This window comes from Coturnix japonica, chromosome 4 (assembly GCF_001577835.2).
Source record: "Coturnix japonica isolate 7356 chromosome 4, Coturnix japonica 2.1, whole genome shotgun sequence".
Classification (NCBI taxonomy): Eukaryota; Metazoa; Chordata; class Aves; order Galliformes; family Phasianidae; genus Coturnix; species Coturnix japonica.
This window is the reverse complement of record NC_029519.1, coordinates 23,173,123-23,195,373: the sequence shown is the minus strand read 5'-3', so window position 1 is coordinate 23,195,373 and position 22,251 is coordinate 23,173,123.

Here is a 22,251-nt window from a genome sequence, read left to right as displayed (position 1 = left end):
TAAAAGAATAATGTTAAAATTCTACTTATTCTAATTGCTAACTCCCTTGGAGAAAAAGATAGCAGAGACAGATTCAACACAGTTAGAATAGATGCTGTCATAACAGAAGCTAAGGCATTTTGTCCTTGAATTGAGGCGGGAAAATAAATAAATAAATAAATAAAAATCCAAAAGCATTGAAAGCCTGGCTTCTTTTTTTTCAAACAAAACTGAAATATAAAAGGAAAATTATCATTTACTTCAGAAAATTGAGTGTAGCTTAATAAAGTACTAATCTGTTATGTTGTTAAAATTGTAAAGTGTAGCTGAGCACAAACAATGAGAACAATACGGGGCCATTAGCTAGGGGCGGAGTTTGGGGCATAGGATAAGCATACAGGATTCTAATGAATTTCTAAAATTAATTGTAATAAATGCTCTTTATGCACATATTCCCTCTAGAAATAGGGATGTTCACCTGCTTTCAGTGTGCAGGCTAGGAAGGAGTTATCCCCCCTGCACCTGGCTGGCCAAATAAACATACCTTCTCTACAACTACTTTGTGATTATAGAGTTTGTTATAGTAGTTTAGATTACCCAACTAAGCAGTCAAACGGTTAGTCTTTAAAAGTATGTAGACTTAATTTGGAGACAGGATATGATGTTTAAAGAGCACTATGACTGAAGAATGCCAGTATAAATAGAATTATTTGTGTAAAAAGCCTGATCAATGAAGTATTTCAAAATCAAAAAGCAATTGCTTTAGAAGAGCATTCCATGCTCTTCCTCAAGAGGTGACCTTTTTAAATCCCTGAATATTTCACTGTTGTTACATCTCTAATCCAAATACAGTATTGCAAGGTACAGTCTGCAGTTATTAATACAGATTGCCAACACAATAAGATGAAAGAAAATACCTGAAAAATGTTACACTTGGATTTAAAGTGCCGCAACCCATTGCTTTATAAATGTCTATAAAATATTTTTTATACTCAAATGCAGACAAATCACAGACACACACACACAAGTATAGATGCACAAAATCCTAAATGTGTTGAAAGTATCTAGTGAGTTTGACTGCATTCTTATGCATCTTTTTCACATGATTGGACTGTCTGTGCAATAATATTACTATCGGAAATATACCAATCTATAAATTAACTTGAAGCAATTACTTGAAACTAATCAAATAGAAGATTGCTTAGTGAGCAGAATAAAGATATGGCTAGCAAAATGTAAAATCTATGCATTTGTTAAATTTTTTTTAATTTAAACTTTATCTAATTTTCTGCTTGTTCAATGTAAAAATGCACTTTACATAAACATTTTTCTTTCATGGTAATAAATAGCATTAAAACTAAAAGGACCTCTGGACTAACGAAGTACTGAAACAAACACATGCACAAAAAAGAAAACAAAACAAAACAAACAAACAAACAAGCAAGCCAAAAAAAAACCTCAACTACATTAAAAAATGCCAAACCTACGAAGCAACAAACAATCTACAACTGGACTAATAGCCCCATTTTATTAAAAAGCAACAACAAGAAGAACAAAAAAAAACTTATGTGATGTTTGTGTATGTTTTTTTAATCACGTGTGGCAACTTCATTTAATTCAGCAGCGTAAAAAAGATCAGAAAAAGATTTTATTAAGATTTTATTCGCTGGCAGTTTTCATCTAGAATTCTAGGTTATTATTCCATATTTCTCTCTGCGTTCAGCTCTCTTTCTTTCAAATAGGCAATGCCATTGGACGGCCATACAGACTTCTTTGAGAGCAGACAATGATTTTTTCTACATTAGTGAAGACTGTGGTGTTCACTACTCCATGATCCGTAATGAATCCTATTGCAGTTTAATACTTTAATGTTTACAACAATATTTCATTGGCTCTTCAAATAAATCCAAGTTATTCACTTAGCATGTAATAACATTTTTCTGTACAAAATTTCAACAATATTAGAGTCCCATAGCTACACAAAAAATGTTCATAATTTCAAATAACAGATTTATTTCAAGAAATATAGTCCTTTACAGCTCTATGCTAAATGACACACCAGCTTGTACTAGCTAGATTTAAATGCTGAGTACGTGCAAACTTGGACAAAGTACCTTCCGTACTTTATATTGTGTAATCCAAAGAGCATGTTCATAATACATCCAAAGAAGAACAGCTACTGCTAGAGGGCTTGTGTGCATTATCTTTCCTATTGCAGAAATAATCACCTTGTTAGTGCCTAGGGATAAAAGAAAAAAAAAAAAAAAAAAAAAAAAAAAGAGTTTAGTTCAACCTGGAAGGCAAGGTAATTAAGTGCAAATCTGCATTAACGCAGATTGTGCAACTGATATGTAAGTTTGGCAGATACGCTTGGAAAACTCCCTGGGTTATGTACATTCACATAATTGGTAAATGTTTGATGAGGAATATAGCATTCTTAATGTGTCCACAAACAGATATTGATATATTATGTTATTACTTTTGAAAATCAGGGCACAAATATTGGAAGACCCTGTGCATCTGGAAAGAAATGGAACTGCAGTTATTGAATTTGTACCAAGATGTCTATATGTGACCATCTTATATCTTTCACATGCATTATCTGCTTGTCTGTCTGCCTCTCTATCTAAGCCCGTAATTGTGAATGCTAAATATTTCTTGTATTTTGGTCTTCATACAAATGATGTTTGGCATTTTGTGGATTGGACCTCAAAATGTACAAAAAATTTCTAATGTAAAAAATATATATATATAGAATGTTCCTAATTAGATTATTTCTTCTCATATTTGACAATCCTAATTAATATTTAAAACAAAATGATGGTTACTGAATGTGTATGGTTATCTAATCTTGTTTTCCACATTAGTATTGAAAAAGCTTCTCTCTAATCAGATTCAGAATGAATTTAACAGTTAAAACTTTTTGCTAAGTGTTCTTGTCCATCTCTTCTTTTTGCACAGTTGAGACTTTTCAGCCTTTGCTTTTATTTATTTATTTATTTATGTATTGGGGGGGGGGGGTATGTATATATATTTGATAAATTTGTTGGTGGGTTTTTTTTCTTCTTGTTTTTCATTAATCTTTCAACAGTCCAGATAAATGCAGTTCTGTGCCTCTCTCTTGACCCTTAAACATTGCCTTTTTCAAGGAAGAATTATGATCCACTTCCAAGGAACCTAGCTCTTCCTAAAGCAAGACATCCAGGGCATTGGAAGCTGTTGTATGACTGAATCCTTTACAAGGTTCAGATAGTAAATATTTAACTACACCTCTTTGTTGTCTTTTTTTTTTTTCCCTGTCTTTAACAGCATTTAATGGAGCGATAATGTCACAGCAACAGTCTGTGACTAGGGTGTGTCAACTTCTCCTTTCCTTTTCAATGGCAGCTACATCTGAGTAGAAAGTCACATTATGAAATCTGTTCATTGTAGCTCTCAAGCTCTCATAAATTCCTGTTCTTGTAAATATATACATTTTATTACAGTTGCTTCATGCAAATTACTATTTCGTGCTTGGCTAAAAACTTAGGGTTCTTAATATACTTTATGGAGTCACTGAAATGTACGCTATGTTTTTCTTAGTCAAATTAAATAAAAAATCTGCCACAAGTGCTATGCTTCTGTAAATTCTTCTATGGAGAATTTAGGTAGAGTGATGTTTATGTGGGTTTGAGGAAATGAAGTTCATGTGCAAAATTATAGACCAAGCAAACACAGCACTTGCAAAGGTCAGAAATGGACACTCATTTTCTTTGCAATGAGTTGTACTTCGGATGGGCTTTTAGGATTTTTTTTTTAATTATTATTTTATTTTTAATGAAAGGGAGAAAATCTACATAATCAAAAGTACAGAGCAAATAGTATCCCCGAGACCTCAGAAATCTACAGTTTTGGCGGCTCCTTACAAGTGTACCTCTAATTCTCACATTTTGATGGTAAACCATCATGTTCTTAGTCCTTAATTCAGATCCTTCTCTTTGTAAAATTTCCATTCCTTTCATTTTCTGTTCACATGAGCAATAAACTATCTATGATAACAACACTGCAAATGAAGCAGCACCCCCGGGGGAATAAACAAACCTTATTTCCTATTGATCTATATACTTTGCAAATTCCCTTTGGTGCACTTTTAAAATTAATCTATTTTGGTTACGATTTTCCTGATGAAATATTATAGCATTAGGTTAGTCCTTTGAGAGACTCTCAGGGTCTATTATTTCAGATGATGAAATTTCACTCGTTCTTTTTGCAATGATTGACTTGCAAAAGCTCTAAAAGCAAAACAATTTAGAAGAAAAAAGAAAAGATTCCACAGGCAAGTATTTAAGCTAACATGAAAAACAGAAGTAGGTTTTGCATATGCAAGCAAACAAAAAAGAAGCAAACATACACAAATAAGGAGGAAGAATATGAGAAGCATTATATTTTTTTGAGAGAGATTAGATTTAATCTAATTTAATCTAGAAATAAGTTAAATAGAAGTTAATTGTGATATGTCCCATTCAGGAAGATATGTAAGCAGTACCAGAAGTGCTAAAATTAGATACACAAGTCTGCATTGCTTAATGTTATAAAATCTTGTAAATAATAATAATAATAAAGTTTAAAAAAAAAAAGGTAAACAGTTTTTTTTTTTTTTTTTTTTTTTTTTTTTTAACCTTATTTGTTCAGTATTCTTTTTCAAAGGAATTACAGTCTGGGCCTATCTTTGATCACTGCATACAATTATTACAATATTCTTTTTCCTAAAAATAAATGATACAGAAGAAATGTGATAACTTGGTGACCAAGAAAATGATAAATGATATGTATTTCAGAGTGACCATTCACTATAAATCTCTCTTCCAGTGTATGTTTGATGTTATACCCTGTCAGTAAGTAAATCTTGTTATTTCAAAAATCCAATAATTACCAGAGTCCTTTTGAAGCCTCTGAGCAACTTATTAGCAAAGGATTTATGGCAATTTTGAATTGCTTTCAGAATGATACGTCACATTTGCAGCTGCAACCCAGTGTGTATAACAGCTGTCTGTACAGTGTCCTTGTACTGTATTGGTGTCATCCTGACTTTAAAATCTAAATGCATCTGTTTCACATTTAATTTTTGTACTCAGATGACTAACTTATCTGTATTAAATGTTAGTATAGGATGTTTCAGTCATTATTTATTGTACATAGATTTAAAACAAACAAAAACAGAAACAAAACAAACAAAAAAACACAGCAACTTTGCATATGTCAAAAAGCCCTTGTCCTCAGCATTAGCTGTTCACAAGACTGCATACAGACATATATTTTGGTAAACCACTTCAGGTAGATTAAAAATGAATTTGAAGTTCTCTCTGAATTTATGCAGAACAACCAGATTAAATGCTTAGAAACAACTTCATTTAGTACTGGAAAATTGCCATTACTGTTTTACTAGTGCTCTGACAACTTATTGCATGTATCTAAGTCTAATGCATCACTAACTCTGACATGCTAAGTCATTCCCTTCCCCTGTCATGGGTATAATATGATTCTAACAACAGCCAATGCATGTCAGCTGCATTTTGTTGAAAGCAAATGATCAGTATGAAATAATATAATTTTTAAATTTTCTTTTTGAAGTTGGTACCAACTATGAAATAGGGAAAGAATGAATAAAAAGTTGTCTCATCATCTGTTGCCTCATATATCTGAGGACCATTTCAAATTCCAGTTGTATATGAAAACATATTTAATATAAAGTAATTCCACAAGCAAAATGCTGATATGATGGAATTTGAATTTTGAAAGTACCTCTTGTATTACTGACAGAAATTGACAACACACCCGGAAGAAGCAGGGAATTGGGGAACTAGCATTTCTTCTTGTAGAAAACAGAAAATCTTAGGTTAGCAGATTGCCTGAGAGGCAGCTGAAGTACTATAAATTCTTTACTAGCTACATTTTGCAATCACCCACACTTTAACAAGTTCTTGAACAATTTTAAACAAATTCTTGTATTATTTTGCTACAGCAACATAGTAAAAAGAAGTCTGAGTAGCTGCATGACATTATTTGCCAGTATTTCTGTGATAAAAAGCAGCAGTAAATTCCAGATGTGCCACAGACACTAGGTTCCAAGTGTCTCTTGAAATCAGCAGCAATTACTGTGATCTTTTTCTTCTCTTATTAGAAATCATAGCAACATGTATAGGCCTTAACTGAAACATTTCAAAGCTCTCGCAAAAACTACTTTTTTTTTATGATTTGCAGTTTTGTAAATTCATGAAATGAAATGTTTATGCATGATCTTAATTTCAGAGATAACTCAGTTTAACAAAGGGATTCTAGAACAACTACTCCTTTTTTTGTTAGTTAATGCTGGAGTTTTGATCATAAAGTCGTCTGACTTTTTGAAATTCTTATCTTAATAATGAACTAAAGTAAAATTATTATATAAGTTATAGTATAATTACATAGTAAACATTAGGAATTTATCATGTATTTTTAAGAGACATTTTGCATCCTAGGGACTAATATTTCAGAATACACCAATGAAAAATGTTATCTTGTATAACACAAAGTATCATGTCTATTTGATAGTCGAGAGTCCTGAAATTCATGGGATATACCAGTCTCTGCTTTCTACTTGGTTTTCTGGGCAGTTATCTTCCCTGCATGAACTTCCTAGCTCTCATTCCAAACTAGGTTCATTTTCTTTAAACAACAAAATGCTGTTTAGCTCATCACATCTGTCATCAGTTTGCTCCTGTTGTAACATTACCAGTTTAAGATCAGAAAGTTACGACATACAAATAGTATTTTTTGTAAAGAAGCACATTTACTATCTTCCATATTGCAATCTACTTGTTATAATTGAGTGAATAAGTGAATAAAATAGATCAGGAAAGTAATTAAATCCTTGAACCATAGATTGCAAACTGTTTCAGGTTATCCATGGAAGTATGTTTACTCGTGGAATATTCAATACTTTTGACAAGAATTGGTTTTGGCTTACTTTTTTTCAGATACAAAAAAATCTACATTCTGAAGACTCACAGAGTGCCTAAGTATTAATTACAGGTCTGTAAGGGAAACTGTTGATCACAGCCAGAACCAATGATTAACCATCTGAGGCAAACAATGAGTCAGCTGTGGGAGCACAGGTGAAGGTAATTCATCTATACTCTGAAAGGGGGTGGAGCTTGTCTATACCTCTCCTAGATCTCATTTAAGGGATAGCAACCATCAAGGTAGTGTTTCTTTCTGGAGACTGTTCTTTTGTGGAGTTTTTGTGGTAAGCCTCAATGCTGGTGAGTAACCACCTTTACTGAGAGCCTCAGCATCGGTGAGTCTTTCCATAGATACTCTCTGTCTATCTATTTACTCTATAATTACAACTATATCCAGGTCTAAAAAGAGATAGGTTTAATCAACTGTAGAATTTTAAATGGTGTTTTAAGATTCACAGGGAAAACAACAACTATGTCAGAGACAGTGTAACCTGAAGGTGTAGTTCAGTACAAATATGCTTCATTCAGTAGTGGCTAGAGCAACACAAGAGCAAGATGGTATTTCCTTGTAGTTCTTGGTGACCCCATATAATACTGAAGTCTAGAATGAGTTTTATTGTTGACACCTGGAAAAGATTCTTAAAGGTCAAGACATCCTTCTCTCTTGGGACATATTACTCTTGGGGCTTCCCAATTATTTTATTTTTTGCTGCAGGGTAATGCAGAATGAAATTTCATCTTAGTTTTTCTCACCTTGAAAATCATTTAATTTCTGAGCCACATAAGCTTTTTCTAAGGTTTTCTGAATTACCTTAGTAAATAAAAACAAACAAACATATGTATGTATAAAGAGAAGCAGAAATGTGGATAGTCTGATGAAATAAATTCATCCAGCAACTAAGGCTGTTGTTCTTCATTGTATTTTTCTCTGATGAGTTCACGTAGAATGACACCAGCCATCTCACTGGAGCACATAGCTCCTTTCAGTCTCTGTAATGATGAACTAGTTCTTAAATCACTGCACAATTTTCTTCGGGGAACGGAAGGCATTAGAACAGGAAGAAAGGGATACAAATTCTTCTTCAGAACGAAACAAAAGGTGATTTTCTTTTTGAAAGAGCTCTGCTCAGAACCTTTTGTGCACATGTCTGAAGGCCAATGCTGAATGTCAAGGTAGTAGAATTCCTGATGAGGGGCATAGTGGTAGCTGCTAATTGCCAAAGTGCTTTGAATAGGCAGTTCTTACAGAAGATACAGCATTCTTGCTACTACCATGGCATGTAACTGTATAAAATCTGTTTATCTTAGTTGTTAGAAGCCCTGTGAACCAGATACTGTAGTTTGTATGCAGACAGGATTAAAGCCTGAAGATGTGGTTATTATGCCTTTAGGCTGATCAGCTGCAGGCTGGAAGGAGCTGGAGCTATTGAGGGACACCTCTCCTGTACGTTTTCATCTGTACACTCACTGAGCAGGTTGACTTCTTGGCAAGGAAAGAATATGAAACAGAGTATGACATGCTGAAATAGACATACTGCATCAATGCAAATCCTGTCAACGTATATGATCTAGGATAACATTTCCCCTGTTGAAGTGTAGCTAGTGTTTAGTGTTAAAACAAATAGAATTATGCCATTGCTTCTGAATGAGATAGTCCCATAGTGCTTTGATAGCCAAAACAGTGGGAGATAAGGAAATATTGTAGACGTGCATAATTCACACTCTGTGTGATCACTCTGTGATCTGTGGATCGGATTATATGAATTTCTTAAATTTTGCAACTATCTGTCGTTGTAGCAGACTCTGAAAAAAATCCAGTTTTTTCTTTTTCCCCTTCCTAAATACACAGGGGTGCTTAGAGAGCTTAGCTTTTCTCAAAATAAGCACCTGCATCACTAAATTTACATCTAGGCCTAAATCATGCAAGTAAAATTGAAATCAGAGAGAGGTCTGCAAAGCTATAAAAAAAACCTTAGAAATACTTAAAGCTTTTTATACAGATTGTTTTTGTTTGTTTGTTTTTTTGCTGTTGTTGTTTTGTCTTGTTTTGTTGTTGTTTTTTTTTAAGAAACATATATTCCATGACTTTTAATTGAGATTGAAATTATTCTATGATCTGGCAATTCTCTTTAAAGACTCTCAGCTCCTTCTTAAACAACAGCATTGAGAGTGTCTAGCCTAATTTGTGCTTTTTGCTGTAAAAGTAGGCTTGTTGAAAATCAGCTTTCTAACAAATTTTTACATAGCTATTGACTTCCACAGTTTCTCATTTTCAACAAAATAAATAATAATAAAAAAGAAAAAATAATATGAAGAGCTTGTTGCCAGTGGTTGCCTGGAACTCTTGCATTGATGTGGCGAAATAGTGAGGGTCAGGTCCTTCATGAAGATTGCAAGCCAGTTCCCAAGATATATGTACCTAATTCCATTGTAAACAACCCTGTGTGTCCCACCTGGCTTCCCCATCAAGTTCTGACAGTATTCTTTGAAGTCAATGTCATTATTCTACAAAGAGTAAGCCAGAAATTGCAAGTTATCTCAAATGGTGATAGGCATCTTACAATTAGATAATTCAGTCATATCTCCCATTGCTGTTTTATCCCATGAATGAGTAACACAATGCTTCATTAAAGTCACGGACTAAAGGGAATGTAACTTATGAGTCTGAGTATTTGATGCAGTAAAAGTAAAGGCAGGCATTAAATGAAGGGAGAAGTGCATTAAAGAGATTTTTGACACAAAACTCATGAGAAGGACTCAGGTGTTTTTCTAGGTTAGACCTTTAGTCCTGTGTATGCAGTCTTATAGCTGTTAAATGTTAAATACAAATGCACATACCTAGGTGTTTGATATAACCTAACATAGGTTTTCTTGTTTGTTTTTAATTGTAAAAAGGCAAAAGCATTTGTTTATTCATGACCTTGAAGACTACACAACTCACTCATGATCCAGTAGCAACTTCCACCAAACAAAACCAAAAGGAGAATCATGAAGGAGATATCATGATTTGCTGTAGCTACTGCATGTTAGTTTGTCATTAAAATAGTGATAGTAGATACTACTCATTCTCCTGTTCTAAGAACATTCTATTTTGTTTCTTAAAATTGTTTAAATAACACACCTTTCTGCTGTTAAATACACATACTCAGCTCCTAAAGGATACCATGGAAAAGCTGAAAGTTCATATGCTTAAATGTCATTAATTGGGAAATGTCCTATTGTACCACTAAATTTAAGGGATGAATCTGTGATAAATAGACATCAATTTCAATACTCCCTGGCACTGTTAGGCTTTTACTAGCATATGAACAGAAAAAATATATATATATTAACATATTCTAGAAGCATGAATTAAAATCTCTTCCAAATTATATCTCTTAGCTAGGTGATGATAAGCAACTATTTACATACTAAGGCTGTATGCCTTAGGGTTTATAGGAGATGGAAGATACTGTAAGCTGTTTTAAATAAAAGGCATCAGAAGCCCTGAGAATTTTTAAGGAATGTATGTAGAACTGCTTCTCAGCAGGAACAACTTTGACCAAATATGGTCAAAAATCAAAGACTAAACATTGTGAGCCAACAATTCACTGATTAACACATGCTCCTTTTTACTGGAGAAAGCTGTCTCCTGTAGACTTCTACTTTGAATTCTCCTGCTTTGTGCACTACTAGTTTCATTCCATGGTTCCAAAATGAAAATACACCTTGTCTTCGCAGGCATAGCCTATGTGTAAACCTGATAGGAGCCAAACAAGATTATGAAATACTGTGATTTCTCATCTTTCAGAGAAAAACATATCTGGAGTGTATGTTCATAAATATACTGGAACTGAACTTCTAAATCTCTTAGGTGGGCTTGTTTTTGTTTGGTTGTGGTTGTGGTGTTTTTGTTTTTTGGTTTTTTTTGCTACTAAATACATTTTTTTTTTAATTTGGATTTTATAAAATAAATATTTTCTTTTTTTCTTACATCAGCATATGTTGAGTGGAAAAAGTATGTTGCACGTGTGATGGTTTAACTGGAAAATATCTTTATTCTATTGGCAGATGAAAATTGTTTACAGTAGATCAAAATAGATAATGCTGTTAGTATTTTCTTTACAATTTTACAGTAAAATATAGTGGAGTTATTTTTATACAAATTACATTTTTAGAACGGCTTTTAATACTAAAAAATATTTAGCTAGCATGTGTGATTATTCTGTGAGAATAAATTGAAACCAAAATCTAAATTGACTTTTAGACATTTGTAAGGAGCCCTTCAAAGAACGTGTAACTAAAGAGACATGACACAAATCAATCAGAGATTGACAATACTACTTGACAGCCCCAGTTTTCATGAAATTCTTTTCCAAGGCTTTTCAAGTTATTATTACAAGTCTGTTTCACATAGTACATTGTTAAAAAAAAAAAAAAAGCCATTTTAAAAAGAAGAGACAGTAATCATGCTCATACTTGATATATAGGGACTTCTCAAAATTAATTGTGAAGAAATGAATAAACCAAAGTAAAGTACATGTAAATGGAATCTCAGGTCCTGGAAGAGTAACGCTTTTCCCACAAATAAAGCTCTTATTGCTCAGTTTTGTTAAGTCAAATTCTCCATGGAAACTTGGGTTTGGGGTAGGGGTGTGGGTTTTACAATTCCCATGTTGGATTTATGATGATGTTTGTTTGTTTACTGTCAACTTCCCATGCTAGATTGTTAATGGGAACAGTAGTGTTATCAAAACTATTTGCATTAAGGTCAGTGAGAAAGGAATACAGAATATGAGGAATCTGTGTGAGGAAAAAACAAACAAACATGAAAGTCATTGAGGAGAATCTTTTGTAGCAACTACATCTGTACAACCTTTCATTAAGTAGAATCAAACTGTTTCCTAAATAATGAATTCTTACAAGAATATATCACCTGACTCCCCAGTCCTTCCTTTGTATGAAGGGTGCAGATTTGGAAATGTGAGAAAAAGCAAGAAGGCCTCCACATAAGAAAATTCTTTGTTTTTCACCAGACAATTTCCTTTTCCTCCTAAAATTACTTCTGAGGCTACTTCAGAACATTTCTTTCTTTTCTTCAAAGCAGTGCTTTGTTTCAGCAGGCTGCCGCTTTTATGAATGGAAATCCACAGTTTAAGTGTTATCTCATCTGCCATGGTTGGGCTAAGAATCTGGTTATAAAACAAAAACATATATTTCATATGGAATGGCAGACCATTAATGAATACTGAAAAGTGTAGGAAGTTTGTTTTTAATATCACCCAAAATAAAAAGAAATTTTGACAGATTTTGACTTTTGCTCTGAATTAATATTTCTTTTTGTCAATTTTGAGATATCTTCTCACATGTTTGCATGTGACATAAATGTTCTTCTGTTATCTCTATGAGATATTAGGGGATACTTATGATGATTACACAGCTAACTCACCCAAGAGAAGTTACTTCACCAAAGAGACTAGTGCCTGTGGATGAAACACTGCTCTGAAAGGACAGTAGCCTATGGGGCATGCACATTGATGCAGAGTAAAATAGTGAGAGGGAAGGAATGGCAGAGAGAAACCACAATGTAATCCTTCACTGTCTACTCCTTCACAGAAGGGTCTAAGTGTAACCTGTGGAGATAACAGTGAGGGACAAGTTAAGCCCAGAAAATGTGGAGAAGAAGAGAAAGAAATAGGTAGCATTCTCAAACTTAGTCTAGAATAATATTGAGTTTGACTGAAGTTGTACAATAAAATAGAGCCTAGAAATGAGAAATCCCACCACTGAATCAGTTTGCATAAGAGAACACATGGAGAAGACAGTGTTTTCAGTAGCTGTGAATAATTACTCACTTCCAATTAACATAGAAATTATTTCAAAATCAAGCCAGAGAATATGATTTTCATAATATCTGATAAGTTTCTGTTGTGAATTGGTGACACAATCTATGTGGTATTACATAGGCTTATATATCTAGGCTTACCTTACAACAGAGATTTATGTTGTAAGTTTGTGTCATGCAGTTTTGTTGTTTTTTTTTTTGTTTTGTTTTTTTTTTTTTTGAATACTTATATAGTCTATCAGCTATGTCATTATATTTCAAGGCAAGTTTGCAGACTGTATTTTATTTCTTGTTAGAATGTTAGGAAAAAATAATTCTACATTGTGAATTCAGTGATTCAATCATTGACTAACTCAAACACTTAGCCTTGCTGGGAACTTGAAAATTGCACGAGATACTGATGCATCACTTATACAACAAATGCTTTTCCAAAACTGAATAAAATTTTATCAAAAGCAAATGTGGTCAAAAACCATATCAGTGCTCTGCTCTTAACTTAGGAATGGCTTACAGTGTTGCATCTCTACACAGTCATACACTGTGGATGTATTTAAAAAAAGAAAAAAAAAAAAAAAAAGCCCAGCCTTTCTTCATTCATTTCTGCCATGGAATGTCTTGGTTTGAAATGACCTTAAAGATCACTTTGTTCTAACATCTCTGCCATGGGCAGGACTGCCACCCACTAGATCAGGCTGCTGTCATAACCTCTCTGGGCATCCTGCACCAGTGCCTCACCACCCTGAGTAATAGCCTCCAGTATCTCATCCAAATCTTCCCTCTTCTAGTTTTAAGCCATTCCTCCTTGTCCTGTCACTATCAGATTGTAGCAGAAGTCATGCTAAGCCTGAAGCAGCGATTGAGTATCTGGTGGTAAGGTGAGGCCAATGGAGGGGAGCTCAGGTGCATGAATTCACCTGACTGATTCAAAGGGGTGGAGCCAGGACCCACCCCTTCCTGGACCTCATTCATGTAAGAAATAAGTCTTCCTCCTGTTTTGCACCCTAGAGAAATCCTAAGCACTTTAATAGAGGGTAACAAATCTAAAAATATAAGTGCTCAAATACCCTACAGAAGTGCTTGGGAGAGTAAGGAGTTTGAACTTCTCTGTGGCGGTTAATCTCTTAGATGCTAGACATTAGATTTTCTTTTTGGCTACATTTTGATTTTTTTCTCTTTTTCCAAATGATCATTTCTACTCAAATTCTTCTCATTTTACAAGCAAAAATGTCACTTTGTTCCTGTAAGGCAGTAATTGCTACCTGGAGAATGTGGTTATTGCTGTAAGCAATAAGATTTGTAATACCATATCTAAAACCTTCCTCTTATCTTACTTTTCCTGTTTCTACCAGTGGTTTTTGTAGTCTCAAGTACTTAAACTATGAACTGCTGAGAACTGCTAAATCAGGTGATGACGTTTAAAAGGCCTACTATTGTCTTTGTATGGGTTATTTTCATTTTTAATTCTTTCTAAGTTTAAAAAAAAAAACAAAAAAACAAACAAAAAACCTCTTAGTTTGAAATTCAATATGTTTGTGGGGAGAGATTTATCTTTTCAGCTTAGTAACACAACTTGATGTAGACGTGAGATTACTATGTACATGATTACCACACGTGAGTATAGAAACTGGAGAAAGTTAGAGATTTTTTCAAGTGCTGTGTGGTTAGGGATCAGTGCTCAATAGAAACAATGGAGGAATTAAGGTCAGATTTGTGAAACTGCTCACAGTCATGCTCTTCATCATTGCCAAGCCTGCATGAATTAATTTATTTCTGATTTATTATAAAAACTTTAAAAAAAAAAAAACTTTAAAAAAAAAAGAGAGAGAATTTTCTTCTGTTCACTGATGGGGGGGATACACTTATACAGACTGGACCTCTGGTTAAAGAGACAGTAAAGAGTTTATGCTTCTGTTTATAAGGGAAGTTATGAAGACTGATACATTGGAAGCTCTCTTCTGATTGTGTTTGCTCAGGAAGTACATTACTACTTAGTGGAGGGCTTTTTTGGTAGTTTTAGGCTTTATAGCTGCAAACTGTACTTCTCACTCAGATATTCTGGCTATTAGAATACTTAGTAATGATGTTACTGTGCAGAAAATTTGAATAGTAGAATGACTTGAACTGTAGCGGTTAAAAATATTCAAAGTTTGGCAGGAGAAAATCTTCACTTGTTAGCTATGAATGTATTACTTATTAAAGACTGATCTTATTACATTCCTATATTAGCAGGATGTGCCCATTAACTTCAACTGTCTAATACATTCTAATTCAATAATTGTTCTCTCTTCTGTTTTTTAACTGTTCCTATGAGTTTATTACTACTCAGCAATATCCAGCTACTTAAGAGAATGCCTGGATTACAAAAACTAGATGTCTTCTGTTGTCTAGTTAAAAGCATGTATTATCCATTTGAGTATGTAAGGAAAATCCTTGTCAGGCAAGTGGATCTGAAAACTAAATCTCTTGTAAGGACATGACCCTTCCTAATTGTACATGTTAAAACAACAAATTTGATTAAAAATAAACAAATGAGACAAGTTATGAGGTTGTGGGTTTTTTTTTTGTTTTTTGAATTGATCATGTGTAGTAATCAGCTCAAGGAAGAAAACAGTTCTTTCTTTAAATGCTATTTTGCCTGAAATAATTGATGAAACGGTAATTGAGCAGACATGGATTTGAAACTTTGAAGTGATGTAGTCATTCAGTGGGATACAGTGTTCAAATATTCATTTTTATTAAGTGCTTAAACATGCAGGCTACTTAAGTAGCTTAACCTCAGCTTTTGTTGGGACCTGTGTAATAACCAGCTTTATTCTTGCTACGATGGTCTTGGTAAACTGGAGCCCTTCCTATATTTAGGGCAAAAAATGTATAGAAAGGACAAGCTATACCTAGGTCTGTAAATTCATAATAACAGATATAGAAGGGATGCCAGCCTGCTCTTCTAGCAAGAGTAGGATATAAGGCCAGTATGTTGTTGCTACAGAAATAATGGTGCTGATGACAGGAGGTATGGGTGTGCCAGATCTTGGCCTGTGGTATAGTCAAAATAGCAGCTCTAGGACACGCAGCACCAAATTTTATACCTGACCTTATTAAGCTCGAAGCTTTAAAAATGTTATTTTTGCAGATCTGACTATTGTTGATTAGGCTTGGAATCAGAGTGCATCTAAGTAATATACTACTGTCACTTCCTCAATTTGTTTCGATTGGCACCTGATAATTTTTAAGTTATATTAAAGGAGAATTAACTTATTTAGTGGTATCGTAGCATTTAGACACTCATGTTCAATACCCTGTCTAATTAAACTGACCCTATAATTGGAATTTAACTGACATATCTGCTCATAACAAATAGGAAAGCTGTTTTCATTGCCCTTCTTTGCTTGCATGGCTGTATTTTGGAGTTTGTAACTAAAATTTGGCAGATTGCATTCGATTCCATACATAAGAGATATTTTTCTATTAGCACTTGTCTAAGGAGGGTAAAAGGCTTAAAATAGTTTTGGGAGACAGAAATGAAATTCAAAAGGAAGAAAAAGCGCTGAACAAATCTTTTACTGCTTTAAGTAAAAACAAGCAAGTTACTAAAAATAATTAGTACTGATATTAAATTTCATAAGACACAGGAATAATTATACTTAAAAGGTAAGCTTATAAATTTAAGAGCTTGAGTTTCCTGGTCTTGGATTTCATTTGAGAACTGCTTCTGTTTTATACAGTATCACCTCAGAGTCATGCTCATATACATGTATTCACATCATTCATTGACCTGGAAGAAGTTGGTATGGTTTTGTAGGTCAGCTTTACAGTTACTTTGGGAATAAATTAGGATTGAAAAATCTTTTCTTAGTATTAATGAAATACTTTTCATTTGACTTGTCTGCTTACTTGAAATTTACCTCAGATATACTTAAGGTGTATACTAAGACTCCATTGCAAGGTTAGTTTCTTTCCCAGAACTGAGGATCTCAGAAAGATTAATGAATCACAGAATCATAGGTGTTGGAAGGGACCTCTGGAGGTTATAGTGTCCAAGCTCCCTGCCAAAACAGTTTCCTTACAGTAGTTCGCACAGGCAGGCATCTGGATGGGTTTAGAATATCCCCAGTGAACAAAACTCTGTAAACTCTCTGGGCAGCTGTCTGTAATGAAGTCACAACTGTTTTGTAAGACTACACAAATGGGAACTACATCACCTAATTTTATCTTTTTTTTCCACTTATACTTCAAAACAACATTGTAAATGACACTAAGTAGGCAAGGAGTGATAAAGAAATATGGAAAGTACTTCCAGACTATGTAAATGCCTGTCTACAGCTACTTATGGGAGCTGCGAAAGGTACTTTAGTCCAATAATAAAAGAATATAGAGAACAGGAGAGACAAATGAAGTGACAGAGAGAATTTGGCTCATTTCGTTTTGGACAAAGCAGCGTAAAGAGGAGTTCTCTTATTCCTTATTTCAAGTGCTTTCTAACCAAGGTATATATCTTTTTAGGCCAGGTGTCAGTGAGCTTTCTTTAGTAATTGCTTCTTTTTACTTTTTGTCATTGAATAATAGCTTAATTACCATTGTAAATTCTCTGTCCTAACTGTTCTGTAAACAAATGAGACCTCTTTGGCATTTTTTTTTTTTCTTCTCGTTTCATCCTTTTTGTCCAAATTCCTTGATTTTTGAATAATATAATTCTGTGCTCGGAAAAGGTCAGTCCCTTTTTAATTTGCTATTGTCCCTTTGTGCTCTGCTTCATTTCTCCTGTGCATAATGAAGTGTCTGTCACCTGCACAAGGGAAAAGGTTTTAATGAATTGCATGGGGCATGCTTTAATTGACAGTATTGCATTTTGTCCATTTTTTAATTAAATATGTAGAACTCCCTCATATGGGGTGGGTAATTGTTTCCTGAATTAAGCCCTTCTATTTTTGTCAGTTTCCCTAATCCTAACATTTGAAATCATCATTATTTGCATGACAATGAATGTGTATCCTTTAATCAGCATGTAATGTCTTCTATTGTTTCCAGGTTTTATTAATGTGAAAAATACAAATGGACTGCAGAGCGCATTACATAGACTGATAAATTATTTCAGAGGAATGACCAAATGATTGATTAAAATAAAGCTTTTCACTACATTTTAAAATTGAAATAGCCATTAAAAATATATTCTTGGCCTCATTCATTCATAAATTCAAGGTAGATTAAGATCATCAATGTGTAGAGGTTTACTAGAAGTCCAGGAAGAAATCCCATGTGAGCGTTTTGGGCCCAATTCATTGCTTGTTTAATGAATGTGGGATACTTTTCTTTGAGTTTGCTTCAAGTAAGTGCCATTAATTATTTCATTCTAAGCAGTTCCTGAATGAAACAAATAACAAAATATATATTTTTATTTATTTTTTTAAATTTTGGTGTGGCTAGTTTGAATTTTGTAACAGGACTAGAAAACACCTGTGCTCAGTAATTTATACTCTGTTGAAAGGGAGAGCAATACAGGGAGTATAGTGAAGGGAAAAGTTTTATTTTTCCCTCTGAATGAAAAATGGAAACAGAACAATACAAAGTCCTCTGAGGCAATACAAATAGTATGTAGTTCTTCTCTTCTGAGAACCAGGTACCCAGAAGTACCTACAAAACATTAACTCATTAATTCCCATTGTGCAATATGATGTTATGATGTGGAATACTAATAAACAAAAATCATAAAACCAGGATAGATTCTTTTAGCCAGTTAATGATGAAATGTTATAATTCTGAAAGTTAAAGGTAATTGACAAGCAAATGGGAATTCCTTTCTAGCGGTGTGCATGCTTTGTTTGCCTTCATCTATATATCTAAAAAAAAAAAAATTTTGCACGTATTTTTTTCATGAAGAAACTGCTAGAAAAAAATGAATTGCAATAAATCAACCCAGTCTTAATTTTTACAAAGTACTAAAAGAAAATTTAGACATCCTAATTTTGATTACTTAGACCCAATATATCCTTTTTACCAAAATAAGACAATTTATTAAGTTTCCATTGATCCAGTAGTTTTAACTTAAAACATATTACTGGAATGATAAATCATCCAGAGTTCTGCAATGGAATAAATCATGCATTTCAGTCTTCCCATTTCAAGAGCAGTTCAATAAAATACACAATTCGGAGGTATTGTTAGATAAAGCATATTTAAACCATTGACATTTATTTATTTAGTACCATCCTTTAATATTTGACTATTTGTATCTCATATTGACTCTAGCCAAGACTGTGAATTTTAACCAACACATGAATTCTTACATTCGCTATTCCACAATTAGCTATTTCAAGCAATGCAATGAAATTATGCACAACTGTTTCTATAGTAATGGATAAACCTCAGTTAGTAATGGATAAACTTCAATGAAGGATATAGCAGAGTTGCTTTTATTTATTTATTTATTTATTTATTTATTTTAATTAGATGGCTCAGCAAAACATGGGATAATGTGACATTACGAAATTTTAGACAATTTTGGAAAGTGCGGTGTTTGTGGGGGTATTAATTGAGTATTAATTATGCTGAAAGTACTGAAGAAGTGCAATTTATGCCATACATTAGTGGCATAACACCATCCCCGCCTACCCATGACTTTACAGAAAACATTATGATCTGAACAGATTTTAATGAATACATCTGGTGAGAAGCAGGAGGAAGGCTGGATAAACAACATATACCACTACAAAGTAGAAAGTAGTTCAAATGACTTACAGAATGTTTATCTCTATTTGTGCAAACTTCTGCTTAACTGTGTCATTGTTCATTATACCCACATCTGGGAAAGACATTTTATTTATCTAAAAGAACAGGTAGCCACTTTATGTACATATTGAAAGTGCTTAGAATATACAGTGTCTTTTTTTTCTTCTTAATGTTCAGACCTTGTAAGGTAATCTCACAAACATAAATATCAAGGAAAACAAAACAAAACAACAACAACAAAAAAAGCACCTTGTATAGTATAATGATCTAAGTATCTACGCAGACTGAAATACATAAACCACCAAACCAATGGTTTATAGTCAAGTCATACCTGTTTTGTTAAGGAGAAAGATCTAATTTCAAGCAATTCTTTAGATACACTTAAAGGGCTTCATAGAGAGTAGATGCAATTGCAAATTCATCGGTTTCTGATACTGGTATGTTTATAATACAATGCCACTGAATAAGCAAATGTATTTTAGAAAACTCACTCTCTGACTTTGTTCTGAGAGCATCTGGCACTTAGTTGACCAAATCAGATTACTCTAAACTTCATAATTTAACTATTTTACTTTACTATTCAGAAGAATATACTTTACTAGCATTGTCAATCTTCTTCTGAAATATTTGTTCAACTCTGTGTTCTTCATGAGGACTTGCTGCTGCTGCAGAGTTTTCCTAGTTGAATCTGCCTTGTACTTCAGTGGTCACATGTTCAGAAGACCCACATACTGCTATTACTTGCTCATGGAAATCCTGTATGAAAAAGTTACAAAGAATTTTAGAGCTGTGACATTTTGAAAAACGACAGTAGGTTGAAGGATGGGAAGGATTTGAGAAGTTTAGCTGCTTTTTATGCAAAATCCCATTTTTTATGCAAAAGATTTCACAACCCAGTAGCTTTTCCCAATTAAGGTTATGATGTTAATGTACAAAAAATTAGATGGACTTCTTTTCTGCTTTTTGCACATTTCTGCTTTGAAGGAAATGTGGCTGAACTTGCTAGTAACTAGGAGTGAAACTTTAGTGGTGTTATTATTTGTTCTGCTTGTAAAGTCTGAACAAGATAACTAACTTTGAAAAACTGCATTTAGTTTTTTAGGTACAGTCTTTCTGTACTGCTCTCTAAGTGGAACACTTTCGTGACACTTTTTGAATCACTGATGTACATTTATCAGGAAATTAAAGGGAATGGGAAAAGACAATTAATGCCACTTCTCAGGAATGTTTAACATCAGTTAACTGCTGTGTTTACTACATAAATATATTGTCCAGAATCTGTAAGATGCAACTTTTCTGTCTATCTTGAATGCTCAAAAATCCTTTTATTCTCTCAGGTTGCATGCCCAACAAGCCTTCTGTATTACCAATCTAACTGGCTCACATCAAGCAAGTCCAGTAAAGTAAGATTATCAGTAGTGCAGACATCATTTCTCACACTCATTTTTGTTAGATGTGATTTTCAGAGAGTAAATATACTTCATGTCATGAAGAAGCTGCTGGAAGTTCAGTCTTTGAAAAGTTTTGTCAAATCTGCCTTTTTATTGATTTTTTTCTTTTTTTTTTTTGTTTTTAATTAGGTAAATGAGATGCATTCTAAACTCTAGAAGTTACAATTTATTCCTTGTTAACTTTAAATCCATTCTCAAAAATACATTGTACCCTGGAGAGCTATTACCTGTCTTCTTCTGTATTTCTTTACAGTTAGAAATATCTTGAGAATAGCAGTTCTTCTGTTAGTTTATACTCAGTTAAATTATATCTTTCTATTTTGCTTTTAGCATTGGAAGTAAAATCATAAGACCAAATATTGTTGAATGCTGGAAAGAAAGACTGCATCCTGCTACGTAAGTATCTATAACAGCAGGAAGGCAATCTGAGAGTTTGAACAACCTAAGCTAGCTCAATAAAACAGTGCAAAGGATGTTAGATCACTAATTCCTGTCAAATAGCATGTTCTGGTCACTTCTGCTTCCTGCCTCCCTCCCCCTGCCCCCCCCCCCACAAAACCTACCAGCACATTTTCAGAATACAAGATGAATGTCTGTTTATACTGCAGGCTTCCAAGGTCATTGTCTGGAAGCTCTGATGCTTGCTTTATGCTGAAATCCAGTAGGATTGGCTGGTCATCAAGATGAGTTTGACTGAACTTCACTGACAAATTAAAACCTTTCATTTTGAATAAAATAAATATAGGTTTAGCTAGCCAATTGCGCTTTTTTGTTTGTTTGTTTTGTTAATAATCCTTTTAATTCTTCAGAAGAGCCTAGAGCAGCCTAGTATTTTTTTTGTGCTGAAAAAAGTTCTCAAAGTTTCCATTCAGTACTCCCTGGAGAGAGAAATGATGTAGAATAAATGAATTCAGAAAATCTATTGAAAGAAGGTACCCTTTGCTCTGGGAATACTTGAGGAGCATTCATTCTCTAGTTTTTCTAGATTTCAGAAGCATGCAGTAGTGTTTATTACCTATATGCTTAAATATAGTAACCTTTATAAAAAATAAATGATTATGTCCATTAAAAAAGGAACAGTAGTGGATATGTTCCTTTTGTGCATATTTCTGGGTTCAGTAGTAATTTGCTAGAATTACAAGAATGTTCCTAATGATATGGAAACAAGAACATCACGTCTGGTTTCTTCAGCATACAAGATTGTTCTCATATTCCAAAAGAAATGGATCACTCTGGATCATTTCTTGCACCCACTGCTTTTGTCTTTAAATGCTGCAACCCACAACTGTAGTTA